This window comes from Pseudophryne corroboree, chromosome 1, assembly GCF_028390025.1.
Source record: "Pseudophryne corroboree isolate aPseCor3 chromosome 1, aPseCor3.hap2, whole genome shotgun sequence".
NCBI classification, from domain to species: Eukaryota; Metazoa; Chordata; class Amphibia; order Anura; family Myobatrachidae; genus Pseudophryne; species Pseudophryne corroboree.
Genome location: NC_086444.1, coordinates 1,140,461,265 through 1,140,470,401, shown reverse-complemented (window position 1 = coordinate 1,140,470,401; position 9,137 = coordinate 1,140,461,265). Strand labels below are relative to the sequence as shown.

At 41.5% G+C, this 9,137-nt stretch overlaps 2 pseudogenes; one reads left to right on the top strand and one right to left on the bottom strand.

Annotated features, from left to right (window-relative positions):
- Positions 1-5,587: 5,587 nt before the first annotated feature.
- Positions 5,588-5,706, bottom strand: LOC134959161 (5S ribosomal RNA; annotated as a pseudogene).
- A 1,646-nt stretch (positions 5,707-7,352) lies between these two features.
- Positions 7,353-7,471, top strand: LOC134959039 (5S ribosomal RNA; annotated as a pseudogene).
- Positions 7,472-9,137: the final 1,666 nt, after the last annotated feature.

Genomic DNA, 9,137 nt, shown 5'->3' with positions numbered 1-9,137 from the left:
GCATTCCTGGGGAAGGAGGAAATTGACACTGAGGGAGTTGGTGGGGTGGTTTGCGTGAGCTTGGTTACAAGAGGAAGGGATTTACTGGTCAGTGGACTGCTTCCGCTGTCGCCCAAAGTTTTTGAACTTGTCACTGACTTATGATGAATGCGCTGCAGGTGACGTATAAGGGAGGATGTTCCGAGGTGGTTAACGTCCTTACCCCTACTTATTATTACAGCTTGACAAAGGCAACACACGGCTTGACACCTGTTGTCCGCATTTCTGTTGAAATACTTTCACACCGAAGAGCTGATTTTTTTGGTATTTTCACCAGGCATGTCAATGGCCATATTCCTCCCACGGACAACAGGTGTCTCCCCGGGTGCCTGACTTAAACAAACCACCTCACCATCAGAATCCTCCTTGTCAATTTCCTCCCCAGCACCAGCAACACCCATATCCTCCTCATCCTGGTGTACTTCAACACTGACATCTTCAATCTGACTATCAGGAACTGGACTGCGGGTGCTCCTTCCAGCACTTGCAGGGGGCGTGCAAATGGTGGAAGGCGCATGCTCTTCACGTCCAGTGTTGGGAAGGTCAGGCATCGCAACCGACACAATTGGACTCTCCTTGTGGATTTGTGATTTCGAAGAACGCACAGTTCTTTGCTGTGCTTTTGCCAGCTTAAGTCTTTTCATTTTTCTAGCGAGAGGCTGAGTGCTTCCATCCTCATGTGAAGCTGAACCACTAGCCATGAACATAGGCCAGGGCCTCAGCCGTTCCTTGCCACTCCGTGTGGTAAATGGCATATTGGCAAGTTTACGCTTCTCCTCCGACGATTTTATTTTAGATTTTTGAGTCCTTTTTTTACTGATGTTTTGTGATTTGGATTTTACATGCTCTGTACTATGACATTGGGCATCGGCCTTGGCAGACGACGTTGATGGAATTTCATCGTCTCGGCCATGACTAGTGGCAGCAGCTTCAGCACGAGGTGGAAGTGGATCTTGATCTTTCCCTATTTTTGGAACCTCAACATTTTTGTTCTCCATATTTTAATATGCACAACTAAAAGGCACCTCGGGTAAACAATGGAGATGGATGGATACTAGTATACTTATGGATGACGAGTGACTGACGACACAGAGGTAGCTACAGCCGTGGACTACCGTACTGCGTCTGCTAGTATAGAGATGATAATGATATAAAATATATATATATATCACTACTGCAGGTATATATAATATAATGACGGACCTGCTGGACACTGTCAGCAGACTCCTAAACTACTAGTATGAAGAAGATAGAAAAAAAAACCACACCACAGGTAGGTATACAATTATGGACGAGCACTGACGACACAGAGGTAGCTACAGCCGTGGACTACTGTACTGCGTCTGCTAGTATAGAGATGATAATGATATAAAAATATATATATATATCACTACTGCAGGTATATATAATATAATGACGGACCTGCTGGACACTGTCAGCAGACTCCTAAACTACTAGTATGAAGAAGATAGAAAAAAAAAACCCACCACAGGTAGGTATACAATTATGGACGAGCACTGACGACACAGAGGTAGCCACAGCCGTGGACTACCGTACTGCGTCTGCTAGTATAGAGATGATAATGATATAAAAAATATATATATATCACTACTGCAGGTATATATAATATAATGACGGACCTGCTGGACACTGTCAGCAGACTCCTAAACTACTAGTATGAAGAAGATAGAAAAAAAAACCCCACCACAGGTAGGTATACAATTATGGACGAGCACTGACGACACAGAGGTAGCTACAGCCATGGACTACCGTACTGCGTCTGCTAGTATAGAGATGATAATGATATAAAAAATATATATATATCACTACTGCAGGTATATATAATATAATGACGGACCTGCTGGACACTGTCAGCAGACTCCTAAACTACTAGTATGAAGAAGATAGAAAAAAAAAAACCCACCACAGGTAGGTATACAATTATGGACGAGCACTGACGACACAGAGGTAGCCACAGCCGTGGACTACCGTACTGCGTCTGCTAGTATAGAGATGATAATGATATAAAAAATATATATATATCACTACTGCAGGTATATATAATATAATGACGGACCTGCTGGACACTGTCAGCAGACTCCTAAACTACTAGTATGAAGAAGATAGAAAAAAAAACCCCACCACAGGTAGGTATACAATTATGGACGAGCACTGACGACACAGAGGTAGCCACAGCCGTGGACTACCGTACTGCGTCTGCTAATATAGAGATGATAATGATATAAAAAATATATATATATATCACTACTGCAGGTATATATAATATAATGACGGACCTGCTGGACACTGTCAGCAGACTCCTAAACTACTAGTATGAAGAAGATAGAAAAAAAAAACCCACCACAGGTAGGTATACAATTATGGATGAGCACTGACGACACAGAGGTAGCCACAGCCGTGGACTACCGTACTGCGTCTGCTAATATAGAGATGATAAAGATGATAGAGATGAACAAAAAAAATATAACACTACTGCAGGTAAATATTTATATAATATAATGAATGACGGACCTGCTGGACACTGTCAGCAGAATGCGTTTATAGAGTAAAAAAAAAAAAACACCAGAGGAGTGTTTAACTTTTTCAGGCAGACAATATACTGGTGGTCACTGGTCAGTCACACTGGCAGCAAAAGTGTGCACTGTACTCCTGCTATAACTGCACCCCAGTCTCCCCCACAATTCAGCTGTGTGAGCAGTGAGCACTCAGCACAGTCAGATATACATAGATATATCATGCAGCACACTGAGGCTGAGCACAGATATGGTATGTGACTGTGTATCGGTTTTTTTCAGGCAGAGAACGGATTATATTAAATAATAAATAAAACTGGTGGTGGTCAGTCACTAGTAACTAACTATCAGCAAAACTCTGCACTCTGAGTACTCCTAATGCTCCCCAAAATTACTAAGTTAGTAGTAATCAACTCAAGTGTCTCTATCTATTCTAACGGAGAGGACGCCAGCCACGCCCTCTCCCTATCAATCTCAATGCACGTGTGAAAATGGCGGCGACGCGCGGCTCCTTATATAGAATCCGAGTCTCGCGATAGAATACGAGCCTCGCGAGAATCCGACTGCGGGATGATGACGTTCGGGCGCGCTCGGGTTAACCGAGCAAAGCGGGAAGATCCGAGTCTGCCTCGGACCCGTGTAAAAAGGCTGAAGTTCGGGGGGGTTCGGATTCCGAGGAACCGAACCCGCTCATCTCTAGTTACAACATGCGATGTGAAGGGGGTTTAACTGCTCAGACCCGTTTTAAGAACCGTTTAAAGAACCGTTTCAAATGCGGTTTTGCGATGTGAAAGCAGCATAAGTAGCAACAGATACAGTAGTTATTTCCAAAAAGACAGACAAAAGGGCTGAACAGAGTTAGGTCAGAAGACAGGACAGGTTGATATGCAGTAATCACAAAGAGGGAACACCATACTTACCTACATTTTATTTCTCCTCTCCGGGAGAATCCCGGAGAGGAGACGCTGCAGTGTCTTCGGGGGGCGGGGCCGGACTGTGACATTACCAAGCCCCGCCCCCCCGTATCGGAAAATGACGCAATTTGCGGGTCCGCGGGAAGGGGGCGGCGCTAAAATGACGCGATTTGCGTCATTTTAACCCCTTCTCCACCCGACGGACCCGCGAATGCGGGAGGTTATCTCTCCATCCTGCTCGCATCACTAGGGTGCGAGCAGGATGCGGGAGACCTGCCCACTCTTCCGGGGATGCGGGGGGCTACCCCAAAAAACGGGAGCCTCCCGCAGCTTCCGGGAGAGTAGGTAAGTATGGGGAACACACAGAAGAATCATCAAAGTATAGCCCAGGTCAGAAGTCATAGTCACTTGCAGAGGAAGTGCAGGTATATATAGAGCAGATACATGGAGCAATCACCTAGCACTGACTGCTCATTGATGTCTCTCTATAAACACTTAATGGCAGGGCTCACTCACTGACGTGTTATTTGCTAACTCCTGTGCAGGTACCCCCTGCAGGGAGCTAGGAACCCACTTTAAGCTGCATGAAATGTTTTGGAATGTGCGGGAATCCAACTGCTGGGCTAATCTATTGAGATGAGAGGTACACTTCCTAAACAGATGTTTGACTGACGTAACAGATAAGGCAAACTGCTACTATGATAAGGTTGGACAGGTTTGGAAGCATGCAAATGATCAGTTTGCGCATCCATGTTATCACAGGCATGTTCACAGTGCTGAAGAGAGTTTATAATATAGATGTGGTTGTTCAATTGGTAGGCTTCTCACATAGATAAACTGATGACCATATAGACACACAGGATGATCACCAATGTGTTTTATCTCAAGTCAGACTTCCTATTGATCACCCTTGGCAAAATGCACCAGATACAGCAACCAATTGCAACAAAAGTAAAAGGAGAAAACTAAGCACTGCCAGTGATTTTATTTAACTTAAAAAAAAAAAAAAGTTAAAACAATGTTTTCACATCTTGGCGGAGATGTATTAACCCTTGGAAAATGATAAAGTGGAGAAAGATAAAGTACTAGCCAATTGCAGCTACTAACTGCCATGTTTACAGTCTGTGTTTAAAAAATGACAGTTAGGAGCTGATTGGTTGCTACTTTGGGGCAGATTTATTAAGCTCAGTGAAGTGATAAAGTGGAAGGTGATAAAGGACCAGCCAGTCAGCTCCTACCTGTCATTTTTCAAACCCAGCCTGTAACATGGAAGTTAGGATCTGATTGGCTGGCATTTATCACCTTCCACTTTATCACTTCACCGAGCTTAATAAATCTGCCCCTTTATCTCTCTGTCCAAGGGTGAGGGAGCAGTGATGTACCATCCATTCTTTCAATAGGATACCTTCTACACTTGTTAAGCACATATGATATGGAAAATTATTAAAGAGCTAAAACGTACAAATGTGATTTACGCTCAGTATCACCATCATCTTCCTCCCATGACTTACATTTGTAAATTAAGGCCTGAATAAGTACAGTAGTACTAGCAGTGGGAGAAAAAGAAAGCTCTTCTGTGGGCGCACTCTTAGAAAAGGAAAAAGAAAATTCTTAAATAGAAAAAGATTATGTTAAAACATAAGTTGTTTAATTAATTAAGAATAATTATCCTTCTACGATCCTAAGGAAAAATGCACAGAAAGTGCAAAGAGATTTTTACAAAATTATGTTAAAATGTTCTGGTCTGTAAATCATGAAGAGAAGATTTAGAAAGGTTGCAGACACTGTATAGTCTGACACCCGTTTCTCCTGACCAGTACAGATAATCTGTATTAATGGGACCCACGGAGGAGGTCGGTGTACATATTTTATCATAGAAAGACTGATTACATTGGGTCAATACTATGCACTTTGTTAGTTACCCATGAAATCATATGGCATAAATTCAGATTGGATGTCTGGCTGTGCTCATGAGAAATAGATCCTCATGAAGGAGGATATAAAAAGAAAGAAAGAAAAATAAAGAGAGGCTGAAGAAAGTATAGATAGTGGTGATACTGCTGTTGGTGTCCACCCTTCAGAGGAAGGGAAATAGTTCCTATCCTACAACACCGGGTATTCCCAGGGAGTCTCCTCTCGTGGTACTAACCCAGCCCAACGCTGTTTAGCTTCCAAGATCGGACGAGATCGGGCACAAGAAGCGTGGTATGATAGTAGGAGGGATATCTACCAATGAGAGTGCACCTATATATGAAAGTATAAGATGATAGAAAAATAGAACAGGTAATAGGTGGATCTGCTTTCCACGTTAGGCAGAGTAAAATGACTGTCACACCGTGGCGCCGTGTACCCTGGATCGGGGATGAGAGTCCACTAGACAATAGTCAGTTAGGAAAATGAAGAAAAAAGTATATAGATGGAGTTAAATAACCATTCAATATTTAGGAAATATACAAAGACGAAGAAAAAATCAAAGTGAGTTACAAAAACCAAAGACAAGCTGACTATGCAGTCTTTGTATGCATTCAATATTTGACAAAGATAAATAACCCGTGCGCGATTGAAAATGGGGATTGCTGCATCTGATAAAAATATTGTATGTGGCTGATATAAAAAATCAGAAAGTAAGTGATCACAAGAATAAGCACTTATAATAAAGTATATTGCTTAAGGCCAATAGAATCCTGTAGTATCAAAAGTTAGGGATCACCCTCTAATCACCCAGACAGATGAACTGGGTTAAACACAAAGAGTCATTATTATTGTGTGTGTAGATACCTCCTAAGAGATATATGAATATATCATGCATCAACAATGAGTGCCTATATTAGAAATTAAGCACATTATTAGCTTATGTTGACAATAAGAACCTATATACACATCTAGTCAAAAAAATATAACGATTATTGATGTTGGCAAAAAAGCCAAAATACTCAAAAGATCAGACGCAGCAGGTAGATGATAAATAGAGAAGCCTCCATGCGCAGGTCCCGCTGTGGAATCCGTAGAAAACGCGTTTCGCCCGCGGGCTTGTTCACTTCCCGGAAGTGAACAAGCCCGCGGGCGAAACGCGTTTTCTACGGATTCCACAGCGGGACCTGCGCATGGAGGCTTCTCTATTTATCATCTACCTGCTGCGTCTGATCTTTTGAGTATTTTGGCTTTTTTGCCAACATCAATAATCGTTATATTTTTTTGACTAGATGTGTATATAGGTTCTTATTGTCAACATAAGCTAATAATGTGCTTAATTTCTAATATAGGCACTCATTGTTGATGCATGATATATTCATATATCTCTTAGGAGGTATCTACACACACAATAATAATGACTCTGTGTTTAACCCAGTTCATCTGTCTGGGTGATTAGAGGGTGATCCCTAACTTTTGATACTACAGGATTCTATTGGCCTTAAGCAATATACTTTATTATAAGTGCTTATTCTTGTGATCACTTACTTTCTGATTTTTTATATCAGCCTCACACAATATTTTTTATCAGATGCAGCAATCCCCATTTTCAATCGCGCACGGGTTATTTATCTTTGTCAAATATTGAATGCATACAAAGACTGCATAGTCAGCTTGTCTCTGGTTTTTGTAACTCACTTTGATTTTTTCTTCGTCATTGTATATTTCCTAAATATTGAATGGTTATTTAACTCCATCTATATACTTTTTTCTTCATTTTCCTAACTGACTATTGTCTAGTGGACTCTCATCCCCGATCCAGGGTACACGGCGCCACGGTGTGACAGTCATTTTACTCTGCCTAACGTGGAAAGCAGATCCACCTATTACCTGTTCTATTTTTCTATCATCTTATACTTTCATATATAGGTGCACTCTCATTGGTAGATATCCCTCCTACTATCATACCACGCTTCTTGTGCCCGATCTCGTCCGATCTTGGAAGCTAAACAGCGTTGGGCTGGGTTAGTACCACGAGAGGAGACTCCCTGGGAATACCCGGTGTTGTAGGATAGGAACTATTTCCCTTCCTCTGAAGGGTGGACACCAACAGCAGTATCACCACTATCTATACTTTCTTCAGCCTCTCTTTATTTTTCTTTCTTTCTTTTTATATCCTCCTTCATGAGGATCTATTTCTCATGAGCACAGCCAGACATCCAATCTGAATTTATGCCATATGATTTCATGGGTAACTAACAAAGTGCATAGTATTGACCCAATGTAATCAGTCTTTCTATGATAAAATATGTACACCGACCTCCTCCGTGGGTCCCATTAATACAGATTATCTGTACTGGTCAGGAGAATCGGGTGTCAGACTATACAGTGTCTGCAACCTTTCTAAATCTTCTCTTCATGATTTACAGACCAGAACATTTTAACATAATTTTGTAAAAATCTCTTTGCACTTTCTGTGCATTTTTCCTTAGGATCGTAGAAGGATAATTATTCTTAATTAATTAATTAAACAACTTCTGTTTTAACATAATCTTTTTCTATTTAAGAATTTTCTTTTTCCTTTTCTAAGAGTGCGCCCACAGAAGAGCTTTCTTTTTCTCCCACTGCTAGTACTTGTACTCCCTGGCTCTGGGCGCACCACCAAATAAGGACTATTACTTAAGGATGGTATCCCCCCTTTTCCTAATAATTGTCCGCCTTTGGTTTCAATAATATCTGTAATTGACTATATCCCAGTGCCCAGTCGCTCCCTTTTTTGTACATAAGTACAGTAGTAGTCAGGATTGCTGGCCCAAAACGGGTAAGAGGAAGGATTATGTAGAGATGAGCATACATGTGCGGCATTGTTATAATGGGCCACAGTCCAGCAACACTTTGACAAGTATTTGCGCATCTATATATCTGAAAACATAATGATGGCAACTTTTTAAATAAACTATAACACACCAAAAATGTGCTGTTTGTTCATTATTGCCATCCTCTGAGTTTACATTTAAGGTGGATGGAGGAAATCTCGGGAGAAACAGCAGAACATAAGCCGGTAGGACTGGTTAGAAAAGGGGGAGTGTAAATATGGCGCTGAATTACAAAACTGCTGATCCAGTCTCCACGTGCAGAGCTTAAATTGGGAAAATGAAGAGTCCGTGGGGTATTCAGACTGGAAGGAGACGTGTGGAGCTATCAGAGAACTTACTCAGGTAAGGAATAATGAGATCTCCCTAATTTAGTATTAATCGGCTTAATTTGTGCTGGAACACATAGAAGGACAAAACTAACAATTTATTTTAACCTCAAAGTAGATGACTGTTAAGGGCACAGAGCGACATCGTCTAATGTGTATGGACCTTAAGTTAGCAGCAAAAAAAAGTAACTTTGCACCTGGCAAACCATGATGCTCTGCAAGGGGTGCAAATATATTTGTTTATTTGGCATGCAGTCTAATTACTGGCTGCTTTCTGCATGTAGCCCAGAGATGCTACATTTTAGATTTGAGCTAGGACACGCCCCTCCCAAGTTGAAAGTTTTCCGCACATTTTAAATCTGCTCTCCTGGAATGCAGCGTGGCTTTACCCAGGGGCAAAGTTACTCCTTTATTTTGAATTCCACTTCTTTAGTATCTACAAATGAAACACACTGGTCAGTATTTCTGGTAGCAAAAAGAACTGTAAGTGGTTATGAAAAATAAAGCCAATCAGCTCCTATCTGCCATGGCTGTGTT